General features: G+C 48.1%; 1 protein-coding gene across 1 annotated transcript in view; it reads right to left on the reverse strand.

Annotated features, from left to right (window-relative positions):
- The window catches only part of TCERG1L (transcription elongation regulator 1 like), a 91,622-nt gene that overhangs the window by 38,403 nt on the left and 40,315 nt on the right, over positions 1-12,904 (reverse strand). The gene's annotated exons all lie outside the window — the stretch shown is intronic.

Here is a 12,904-nt window from a genome sequence, read left to right on the forward strand (position 1 = left end):
TTCATCACAAACTCTTTGTCTCGCGCTCAAACCATGGGAAACAGCCGATAACTTAAAACAGAAGCTTTATCCAAGGGAATCACAGTCTGCTCAGACAATTCGCAAAACGGAAAATGACTAAATTGCCCACGTACATTATTCATGATAAAGTAGTAATCCAGGTCTGCTGCTAAAACTATATTAATTAAAACAGGCTACCTAATCCTTGAGAATTTGTGGCTATTGCTGAATTTGAGGTCAAACTTTGAGCATCAGTTTCCCATTAACTGTACATTTAAACACGAAACCTTTTTTCAGAAACTGGAAGACCCCATACCACATCATCTCATTTCAGTGTAAATTCAGGTGTCCCATCAGCAGTCTCCATAGCCTGTTTAGAAGCCACCATTTCAAAACTAACCTGGCAGTAGGGACATATCCCTAGTTTAAGGCAGGCTCTGGGAATAACATTGTATGTCCCAAGCACAACCCAAGCCGCAGAATTTACTGCCCTTTCATTTCACTAACTATTATTGTGCCGTCAAACACTTCTCATCACAAGTTGTCTGCATTTCGCAGTAATACAGGTCATTTCTGAAACCTTCACTCTTATAAAAACTCACTTGCACGCTATAAACCTCATCATTGATTTTTGTTTCTCCAATTCCAGGTGCCAAAGCAGATTATTAAACGTAACTCTCACCAACATAGGCACACTGGTGGCTTTTCTGAATGCGACTATAACAACATTTTATCATTAAAAAGGACACTTTTTCTTCCTCAAAACCAGAGTCTTGGGTTTTGTCTGGGCTAGCGATAACCTAAGAGGGTATTTTCTCATTGCTTTGAGACGGGGATCAGCACAGCCGTCCCAGCCGGGGCAGAGGGACCGTCCCGTTCTGCAGCCAGAGCTGTACGAACCACCGCGGCTACAGGCACTGGAAAAGGCACGGCACATTCAAAAGGGCAGTATTTTAGCAACAATAATAATGACGATGCTAATTATGCTAATGAAGCATGCATTTTGCTGTTAGACAAGACATACGTTCTATCGAATATAATCTGAGTTACCTGTATGAGTAAAACAAAATACGCATCATGAAATCCATGGTGATTTTTCCTCCTCCGCGCCCTTGTCTCCCACCCAATGACCAGGCTACAGTGGTGGGAAGCCGTGAACTTTCCAAGAAAGGATAAATCCGAGTATTTTGCAGTAGATTGTTCAAATGAAGAAGAAAGCAGAAATTGGGACTACAGAAGCCTAAAGAAGACCCGGTTTACAGCACTCAGAGACTGCTCGGCAGCACGACCGTCTGTTTGGGACTTCACCCTCAGCCCAGAGGTTTCCGTAACGTACAAAGGTCTCTGGTGCAAACCGAAGACAACAGTGCCATTTTAAAGGGTTTCCTGGTGGTCCAAGCAATGTTAACCACCTGCTTTCGCCCAATGGGAAGCAAAAAGTCCACAATTACTACTGAAACAGGGAAGGCCCATGTCTTCTGCCCAGACCTGGTGACATTCTCTACAAGAAATACAACTCCAACAACTGCGGGGCTATTTTCGTTCCTAGCCAGCATGTTTTCAAAGCTGTCATTTTAATGCACTTCCTCATATCATCAAGTATGTGTTCCTGAAGCAGACTGGGATTCAGGCTATCACCAGACTTGTGCAATTCACCCTCATAACAAGCGAAGGAGAATTTAAAACATGGTACCTAATTTTAACCAAATTCCAATTTTTTAGTAATCTTTTACAACAACAGAAATGGATATAAAATAATAAATCTTATGAAAGAAATAACATTTTATAAAGCCAGAAATTCACATTCCTATAAAGGGTGAACATGACTAAAGAACCACCCAGGGAAAAGTAAAGCTTTTCCTGACATTATTTATTGGCAAAAGTAGGAGCTTCATGAAGCTTTAGGAGTTGGGGCCAGAATGTCAAGTTCACTGAATGCTCAATAACGCATTTGCCTGATACCAACTTGCTATTAGCCAGGGTATCTTACAGACATTACTTGGTAATGGGTGATTTATTAATTTTAAATGCAAATGAAACACCTCAGAAAACCATGATCCCCATCCAGCAAGGAAAAAAGAAACGTGTTTCCAAATGTGCTGAATGGAACAACTGGGAGGACAATTGCAATTTTCCCATATGAACAAGTGGAAAAGGATGATTAGTCCCAATCAGCTGGGGGGGGATCCCCCTATTAACTTCCCCCTTCACCTCCTCCCCTCAGGGGACCTCCGAACCCTCACGACTCAGAGCAACGCACGGCACAGCATTGCCTCTCCTCAAGGGCTGGCAGCGTTATGCAGAGCAACCCCTCAACTTTGGGCTTTGCGGCCACACGATCCGGCCTCGAGACAACTGAAAAGTCACCTTAGAGGAGTACTTTGCAAACAAACACCGTTTGCTCCATACACCCAGGAACATTTTCATGTGCACATACACCCGCCCACACAGCAAGGACCGACGGCCCCGCAGCTATTGCACAACAGCATATCACATCCCTACGATTGTATTTTGTGAAAATCACAAGAATGTAAGAAGCACATTTAATGTTTTTACGGGCTTCCTCCCACCCTTCAGCCTTCACCCACGCCTGGCGTACATCCCTCCTAGGCCAAGGATTAATTAGCAAGCCGCTGTCATGCCAGCCAGCGAGTGGAAGGGGCAGAAAAGAGGGAACAAGAGGACGGTGCCAACACTATTTTATCCCCCCAGGCTGAGTGGAGCCTGTCCTGTACAGGACAGACAACAGAGAAGACTACATGTCCCAGGGCACATGTAAATAGCTACACACGAAGTATGGATTTTCTTAATCCATAACGTGTATGTGTATGCCCGGGTATGATGCCTCATCTGACCTGCTGAGCGAGAGAGCTCCGCAAACTTGTGGTGGTCTAGAACAAAGCAAAACAGGTACCAAGAGATGATCCTAGACAGTTAACATCAACGGAGCGGGGGAGAGGGGCAGACCGCAACAGCAAGACCTCTGCGATCCACTAACTGTCCCAAGAAAGCAGCCCCGTGCCACTCTCACGGTGCTCTCCTCCCGCGACAGCAGAACCGGCTGCTGCCAACGACCCCCGCTACGGCAGCACGGGCTACCTAGGGGGCACGGGGAAGACGAATTGCAAGCGGCTGCAGGAAAAACACCAGAAAAGGAAACAGTTTATTATTTCTTTTTTTTTTTTTTTTTTTCCTTGCCATTTAAGTCAGGATAAGAGAAATTCCTGTAAGACATGATCAGTAGCATGATAAAGAAATTACCCTGCAAGGTACTATGATAAATTTAATCCATACTCACTTTGAAGAAAGAATGATAAATATAGCATTTACAGAAGAGGAACAGGTCAGTGTGATGTTTGTTGTGCTACCTACAGCACAATAATGTAACTGGAGGCACTTGTAACTTGGCCATCTCTAACAAGACAGTGAACCATTTTCCAGCTCGAGACGATGTTCAGACCTCAGGCAACGAGAGTTTCTTTTTTTCTGCTTCTGTCAAAGCCCCTGGCAAAACTATTAACTTTGATGAGCTCCCTGGATATAAAGAAATGCTGCAGAACCATCAATTCCAACACTGAAGTCTAAGGTGCCTCTGATTATACGGAGCAATCCATGCAACAGCAGACTCACAACAGCCCCTCCAGTTTTATGGAGATCCCAACAGGACACACACATGAATGGGCCGAAATTCTGGTTTCCATATCCTTGGAGAGCATTTCTTAAGCTAGGATTCCCAGCTGTAACTTAGATGTACATTACTACACAATTAATTCCATGAATAATATTTTATAGAACAAGGGTTGTTTGATTTTCTTTGGCTTTTCAAATTAATTTTAATGGCAACAAACCTACCACTTCCAGAGTCATCAGAGACAGATTAAAATGGTATTTCATCATCCGGTGTCTCCTGATTCTGGTGAGGTACGTGCACACGGCTGCCTTGCTATCTACAACGTACCTGGAAAAGCCTATGCAGCTATTCTGAGTTCCTGCCAAAATGACCACCTTTAAAGATAACAACAAATCAAAGAGTACTGGAGATGAGCATGGCCGGGAATCTCTGGCTTGTCCTTTTCCACCTTTAAATTTGCAAAGGAAGGGGGAAAGGTTCATGCCTACAGATGTGAATCTGTGCCACCAAACGGGCTCAGCCCAGGTCCCCTCCTGCTGCTGAAGGTCTTGTCTCACGCAGCTCCACATTTTCCAAATTCTGAGGTTTATAGGGACAGCAGGTGCAAGCTCACATTAAGGTATGCCTACGAATTTCAGTACCCAAGCAATTCTCTACACCCGAAGTTGGAATAATTTTCATAACCTGCTTAATTATTTCCCCGTAGTTAGACACGTACCACTTGAGATGAGGTCTGCCCATTTTGTTACCACAGCGTATGCTGCGTGTTGAAACGTGACTTTCCAGTATATAATTTCAACTGCTTCTTTGTGTTGATTTATTATCACATCCAGGAACAATAAAATTATCAATGCATCTTTTGATGTGATGGAAGCAATTAGCTCACAGCTTCCATCCATACTGGAGTCAAGCATATACATATATATACACACATATATATTATTTCATACATGCAGATCGAGTTCAACTGCTTAGTTTAATTATATCTGATGCTCACCAAATAAGCTTGAATGATTTAAGGCAATCATAACCTTTAAGGAATAAATATTTATGCTTTCCAGTTCTTCGTGCTCATAAAAAGCAGTCTTTGCAATAGATGGACTTGGAATACAAATAAACTCTGTGGATTGAGTTTAATGTCAGGATACAATACAAGTCTTCAGTATGAACTCAACAGAACCTGGGCTAAACATGAACCTAAGCCCACCCACCCACGCTCTGTGCATTTTGTGATGAAGTTTAGGCAAATTTTACCATAAAACAACACTGAGGAGGGGAAGGATAAAAGCAATCTCTTCTACGAAGCTTCTGATTATTGTTAGAGCCAAGGAGCCCTGACTAGCAAGTCGTGCGTTTTGAGAACATCTGTCCATTTTTAAGATTATTTCAGTGCAGATGCATTTTACTGTCGCTTACAAACACAAGCAACCTACGTCTCAATCTGACGGCAGCCAGGACGTTACAAGGACGAAGGAGGACGACAGCACACGAGTGGAAGGTTCAAAAAGCTGAAGATCCTCCAACAAGCGACACGCCACCCTGATTTGCATCCCTGACGAGCAGACGCCATCCCTGCGGATGGAATCCCAAGAGGACGCTGGCGTGCCCGAGGCTCTGCTCGCCGGGGCTGGGGCTCCCCCGTGTCCCTCTGCGCCAGGGGGTGCGGGGGCTCCCCGTACCCACCGCCAGCTTGCTGCTCCCCACCGCCGCCCTGCCGAGCCCTACTTCGGGAACGGACGAGCATCCCCGGGAGCAGAGCAGAAGGACCGTGGTGGGCACAGCTCCTGGTCCGGGGTCGGTCCTGTCCTGGATGGAGGGCTCAGCCGAAGAACAGTCGGCAGTTTTGGGGTAAGATCCGCTTCAGCCCCCCGGGAAGGTTTGTTCTCTCTCCTCTGCGCCCGGGCAAGGGCAGCTCAGGGAGGCCAAGTCCCACAGCAGCTCTGGCCAAACTGGGAATGGTTACAACCAGGCTGGCTGAACTGGGAGTGGTTATAACGGACAGCCCCGTCACCCGGCATGTCTGAATTGGCATTTTTACCTTGTTGCTTCAGCACCTGAGGAAGAGAATGGGAAATTCCCCATCACATAACTGAGGGACTGTGCCTCACCTCCAGCAGAAACCACCGTCCCCAGGCACGCACCAGGAGTCAAATCAGATTGGAGAGTAGATTCTTCCCGGAACGGGCAACTAACTTTTCCACCTTTGTTATTTCTAGCAAACAGCATTTAAAGGCTCTTTCTTTTTTTTACCCTATACCACACAGACGGATCGCTGTTGCTTGCTCCCTCCTCTACTTGCTTGTGGCCAAAACAGACCTCAGGAGAGGGAGCAGATACATTACGGATGTTCATGGCCCGGTTGAAAGGGATAGGACAGATTTTCAGGGCAAAACTGTTCTTTGTAAATGTTTACTCTGTGCCTCAGCAGACCCATCGGCTCTCATCATTCCATTACACAGCGCACGGATGTTAATGACCCGTGCTAATGGGAGTCATGCTGCCCACAGCAAAATAATGTGACGCCGGTCCTGGACCGCACCACAGCTGGCTACGGCAGCGGACGTCTCCTGTTCCTGTTGTTAAGTTTTAATTCTTACCTTTTCCAGTTAAACCATGGCATTTCCAACATTATCTTAAAGCTAGGTTGGCAGTTCAGCACAGGTTTAAGCCTAATTTTCCTCCATGTGATTCAAGGAGGCCTGAACGGCGCTGCACCCAAAAGAACAGGGGCCACAATTTCTTTTAACGTACTCATATTGAAAATATCCGTAGCATGGGCCTAATCTTACCACCGATGAAGTCAGCACAAGTGTCTCTGCTGAGCTTTATGGGCACCGAATCACGCTCCCGAAACCAAAGCTTTTCTTCTTGCAAAACATTTGCTTCTTGCAAAGCTACTCTTTATGCCGTGGGACAAAAGCTCTTAATGCATTACTGAACCGCATAGTTGGTAATTCATATTTATTTTTGCTAAATATATCTCAGAACTTGTTTTTATTACTGGCTTTGTAAGACTGCCTCCGGAACGGCATGAAACCTGAGAGCACAACGTGCCCAGGTGACGGCAGCGGGCACGTCGCACGCGGAGCCGACACAGCGAGGCTGCCAGCCTGCGTGGGAATCAATCCGGATCGCACTTGTAAGACTTCCTAAAATTCAACTACACGATCGAAATACTTGTTTGGTGAGAAACCACCATCAAATGGAAAACAGTGTTTCCTGCAGAGAAGGGATGGAGGGACGGAGGCCCAACGCCACGCTGGGGACCGGGCGCCGCGGGGTGGCATTGCTCCTCCGCGCCCGGGATGCTCGCGAGGGTCTCCGGCTGCTTCTGGAGCGACCAGCTCCCCCGACGCTGGGCTTTACGGACCGAGCCGCAGGGCGGCGATGCTCTGCCGCCTGCGATGCCGTGCACCGAAGGTGGTTACTCCTGCGCTCGCCTACGTGCGGCCACGGCACACCTTACCAGGTACGGGAAATTACATATAAAAGTGAACCATCACCCTTACATCATATACGCAATTCCTCCCATGCCCTTGGTTAGAGCATCGACCGGTGCATCCCCAGCAAAGGGTACCCAGGACAAGCCGGGCCATCACCGCCGTACGCTCAGGTGTGCAAAGACAGGGGGACGCTTTCATTAACACTATCTACAAAAGCAGTTGGGGCATAATTAACCAAGATACCTACTGAGCATTAGGAGTTACAAGTCATCTGATTTCAATACCAAGTAACTTTCTGTTCCAGCAGAGCAATCCCAGCAGGTTCCCACAGACCAGGACCCACCCGCTGTGGATGCAGTTCAGGCACGCCAAATCCCCCCGCAATCTCTCTCTATTTCCCTTAGCTGGTGTACCTCTACAAGATTGTTTCCTAGGAAAAAAATACAAATAAAGAATTTTTCCTCCTGTTATTTTTTGCTAACAACCATCTGCCTGTATTTGCTTGTCAGACTCTGACCTACCAATAAGAGAAAACACAGAAAATAAAGGATGTGTGTTGATGATGAAATGACAGCAAACATCATCAGCAAATCGCACCAAATAAGAGAAATACAAACTAATTATTCAAAGCGGGAAGGAGGAGCTGTGTCGGAGGGGTCCTGCAGCTCCCTCCCAGGCAGAACTGAGGCGCTCCGGAGGGAAGTCGCTGCTGCAGGGATCCATTCCCATCAAATTCCATCTACTCCAAGTGCAGGAGGTAACTCCCAAGAGAAAGCACTGCGCGAAAACAGCACCTTCTGGACTGTCACCAAAATGGGGAGAGAAACTGCCTCTCCAGCACAGTACCCCAACGCCCGCCCGCTGTGTAGGGAGAAAAATGGGGAGAAAGAGGTGAGATACTGATGAAAAAGGGTGCGGTGCCCTCCCCTAAGGGGGGGCCGCTCCTGGTACCCACTCCCTGCTCGCAGGAGCCGGGCTCCGACGGCTGTCCCATCACCTATGCGGGGAGCAGAGACCGGGCAAAGCATCTGACCGGTTTTGCTGGTTCTCACCAGGTTTGGCAGCGCTGGCCAGCGCGGGGGGCAGCTGGGGTCCCCCCGGCCCCGGGGCTGGAGACGCCGGTGCCTCGCAGGGACCCGCCGCCGTCGGCGCGGCGTGCCGTTACCCACGCTTGGGAAACCACGTAAATGCCAGCGAGGCAGTCCTCCGAGGATGGCATCAACCTACCAGAGCTGCTCTTCAGGTGACTTTGGAACCACGATTGTGACTTTCTGAAACAGGGAAGCATGTTTCTTCAAAACAACACTTTCAGCGTATTTTAAGTCTGTAACAAACGCTTTACAGTGAGTCCTCTTGCCCTCCCTCATGCTGCTCATTTCAGAAGACTCTCCCCTGCTATTTTTAAAGCCACCCAACGCCCACAGTGGGTGAATTAATCTCTTTTGCCCAGGGGACAGGAGCCCTGCTCTGCTCCCTGCTGCCACCCGGGCAGCACGGCGGCTTTGTGCTCGCCCTCACCTTCCCAGCCTTGGCAGCCGGACAAACCCAGCCGCCCTTCATGGGCAATTTCAGTCACGCCGCAGCCCAAGGGGAGCGCTTGCAAGAGCTACTTCGCACTTGAAACAGAAATCTCTGCGAGACCTACAGCTAACAAACCCAAACGGGCTCAGGTACGGAGATGCCACAGGCTGGGGCTCGGCACCGGCATCACCGATGCACCGGAACGCGCCCGGCCCGTCCTGCATCCGCCGGTCCCCGCGCCCGCGGCGGGATGCAGTCACGGAGGGACGGGGATGCTGCGGCAGCTCCGGGGGTCTCCCAGGCGGCCGGTACCGCTCCCCCAGCCCCGTTAGCAGCCCAGCAGTTGAAGTTCAGACCTAGGGAACTGGCGGGCGCAGCGCTTGCTGGAGAGCAGCACCAGGCTGGAGCAGAAGGAGAGCGAGCAGTCCTGCCCGGGGAGATCTCGCAGCAGGAAACCACGGCAAAGCAGGGATGTGCTTATCACAAGCTGGCTTTTAAACACAAAAGCGTCATTGCCTGGGTGCGTTTCAAATTAATTCTATGGCTTTTTAATAAAATCTAGATGCACCATTAATGTATTTGTTACTTACAAAGCATCCTTAAATCAGGTAAGTTATTTTTTTGCTGGAGACTACGGTCCAAATGGCAAGCATCATAAAGTTCACTGCCTTAAAGATAAAACAAGAAAAAAACCACTGTGCCCCTGGTGCTGAGATGGAGATTACACGGGGGTGTTACTTGTTACTGAAAAGCTCTCATCAGAGCCCACTGGAGTTGATGGGAAAACACCGACAGCCTCAGAAAGAGGACAGCAATGCCTGATGCTCATTCACACCTTAAAGAGCACAGCAACAGAAGACAACAAATGGAAAATACATTTTAGCACCCTTGTATATAGCTGATCAGTGCATGCACTCTACCGTATGGCAGCACCCACCAATTCTGCGCCGGCAGGTGCTGCCTGTGCTGCCAGCCCAGACGCACACCCGACGGTCACAGGACACCGGCCCTGCACCGCACCAGCACCAGCACCAGGGGATCCTCGGGAATCCTCCTCCTGAGCCGACGAGAGGTCCGTTCCCACGTCAGGGTTATCCCGTTTAGTCGGCAGGGCTCGGGAGGTCAGCGCTTTCCGCTCCCACAAAAACTCAGGCGTCTCCGCTCCCGCTGTTTCCCAGCTTAATCTTTTGACTGAGGCAAAGGCCCAGAAGATTTACGTTGCTTAACTGGATAAAGTGCAGTGCTGCTGGGCTGACTGCACCGCAGAGGCCGAAATCTGCACAAATACGAGCTTCCTCGGTGATGGCGGTTTCCTGCCAGTGCAGCTGGTCTCAGGCACGGGAATATGGGAAATTTGCTTCCTTTCCTATAATATTTTAATCTATTCTAGCACCTTGTTCTGTTCCTGGAACAGCGGTCTTTTAATTCCACTGCTTTGTCAGAAGTTTTATTCTAGCTTGTTTGTTTGTATATTCATTACACTCCGCTGTGTACAGACAGGATCACCTTTGGTTTCTAAAGACAGCAAAAATTTTCAGTGGTATAAAGCCCAAGAATGTCATTTTCAAAAGTGTGCCCGTGACCAAAGAGTAGAAAACCTATTAACAGTATAATTTTGTTGACTTTCAAGTCACTGATGCAACACTGAAAATCCCACACTCAATAAGAAGCCCAGCAGGTACTCCAAGATATGCTTATTTCTAAGTCAAATGTGAGCCGCAATGATTCTTTTTTACATCCAAATTGAAATGTAATGAGAATGTATTCTCAAAGAGCATTAAATATTCAGTGGTCTGGCTCTGCTCGGGCAAGGCTTTACCTTACTCTTCTAGAGCGACCCGCAGAGCAATGCTGATGTAAGGCAGGCTTTGGGCTTTGCCCTTTTGATACCATTTAGAAGAATTCCACTTTTGCATGGGGGGGGGGGGGGGGGGGGAAAAAAAAAAAAAATATCAAACAAAACACAACCAACCCCAGAAAAGCCTAAAGCAGGAGACAACCTATAAATATGAAATAAAACGCTAATATTGAATCCAAACACTCAAAAGAGCTTTCCTCACAGTGGCAGACATAGCTGCCGTTTCCTTTTGCATGGAGTACCTACAGAAAGCAGTTTTGGGAGCAGAGCACACTACTCGCAAACTTGCCATCAATCCCTTATTTCTTACTGATAATAATCCTGAATGCTTACAAACGCACGGAGCGGATGAACACAGCGCTGTAAAACCTGTTTCAGAGACAAGAGGAGAAATTCTGGCACTGAGCACATCAGACCTTCCCTTGTCTTCTAAGGGTCAGAATTTTACTCAAAATTCTCCTGGGTTCTGGGGATTTTTCAGACTAAAATCCATGCTCAGCAAAGTGCGGAGCACCTATGAATAATCTAATGGGATGTAACATCAAATTAAAAGAAAATAAAACAAACCAAAGAAACCACCCTTGCATGTACCTGAAAAATAGCCACAAGTGCACTGGGTGTGCTGCAAATGGATAGCTCCTGTAGACCGCATGGAGACCCCTGGTTTGAAACGTGCTCTTAATTCACAAACACGAAAAAAATGCATTGCCGTACTGTATCCATAAGAACGTTAAGTTTAAGACGGACACACTGCATCAGAGCAAGGGTCCTTGCTGACCAGCACCCAGCTCCCAGCCGCAGCTAATTGCAATTGCTGTGGGAAGAGTGCAGGAATGGAGCAAGGATTTAGTGATAGACAGGGAAAAGGTGTAAAAAAAAAGCAAGGAGATAGCGTGTATTTCGATAGGATATTCTTCCAACCTTTCAAATACCTATGGCTCAAAGAATTGAATAACCTTAACGGGCTTTTTTTGTCCACAAATGTCTCTAGTAACTCTTTTGCGCCCATCAAGATAAAACCGCACAGAGGCTTTTGCATTGACAAAACTCTTTAGGAAAGAGTTCCAAACATTCTATGTCTTGTTAGTTTAACATCTGATAACTCTGTGTCTTTGTGAGAGGCCAATACTCGCTTACACTCCTCACATCTCCCATGACCTTAGGAGACCTCTATCACGTCCTCTCCCGCGCTGCCCTTCATCCCGTTCCAGCTGAAGGGTACAGGGTTGCTTATCTGTTCTTCTGGCACTGCCCTCAACGCTGTGCGGCCACAGGGTCACCAACAAACTGGAATCAAGGTCGTATGTAGATAGAGAGATATACACAGATATAGACACACATATATATAAGCGGCTCATTCAAAAATAATGAAACTATTGCAACACTGTCAAATTACAAAACCGGTTTAAAGAAAAGCATTAAACTGTGAAGGAATCTCATCCAAACTCCTGGAAACTGCTGGAAGGAACAGCAAATTGAAGAGCAGGTAAGCGAAGGCATGCAGTAATCAGTTCCTCAGCAGCCGCTAACGAGCACGTTGGCACCGCAGGGCGGGCACGTGCCAGCCTCATCCCCCACCTGGGAGATGCTGCCCTCCCGCATGGGCGCAGCCGTCGCAACGCGGACACAGTGACGGGCAAGAGGAAAAGGTGCCTGTGCCCAATGCCGCATCTCCATCACCTCGCCACTGCGGTGGCTGACCAATTTTACAGAGTCCTCCTCGCTGCCTGAGGCACTGGGCTTGAGGCTTTAAGTCTGCGCGGGATTTGATACTGGGCGCTACGCACAGCTCTTGTCTGGTTTGAGAAATGCGGGTAATACCCAGCTGCTGCCGCGGGTAGCTCGGTAGTTTGGAGTTAACTACTGGGAATGAAAATCCAATGCACGGTGCTGCAGGGAAATCTCAGCTTGCTTATAAAAATCATTAGCAACATTTCACATTTAACTCATTTCTGTGGTCTCTCTAATGTCTCCTGTGAGATTTGGACTTGAATTGAAAGAAACAGGGGTAAAGTTCAAAAATTCTGATAAAGAAGATAGTAACCTCAAGAACTGTGTAACTAGGACTGAGCAGGTCGGGCAAGAAGCATCAGCAGGAACTCGGTACCCGATATACTCCAAGCCCAGCAGAGAAACGCAGTCTTTCTGCTGGCGAGGAAGGAGCCCGCTGCAGGATGGGTCGGTAATAAGGAAACGGAATAAATCCGCGTCTGGTCCAATTCTTCCATCACTGAAATATTCCTTTGGAGGACTGTCCCTGCTCCCAGCCCCAAGGGCGCTCACCCAGGGGACTGACATCGTCAGCAGCCGCGCCAGCACCCGGTGATGCGGACACTTGTCACCGTGTCCCCCCCGGAGGAACCCTCTTCGCTCACCTTGGTCCGGCCAAACTGCCGTCAGCCACGGGGAGGATTCGTCTGTAAAAATTCCTGGAACGTAAACACGTAGTTT

The sequence above is a fragment of the Accipiter gentilis genome, chromosome 9, assembly GCF_929443795.1.
Source record: "Accipiter gentilis chromosome 9, bAccGen1.1, whole genome shotgun sequence".
NCBI classification, from domain to species: Eukaryota; Metazoa; Chordata; class Aves; order Accipitriformes; family Accipitridae; genus Astur; species Astur gentilis.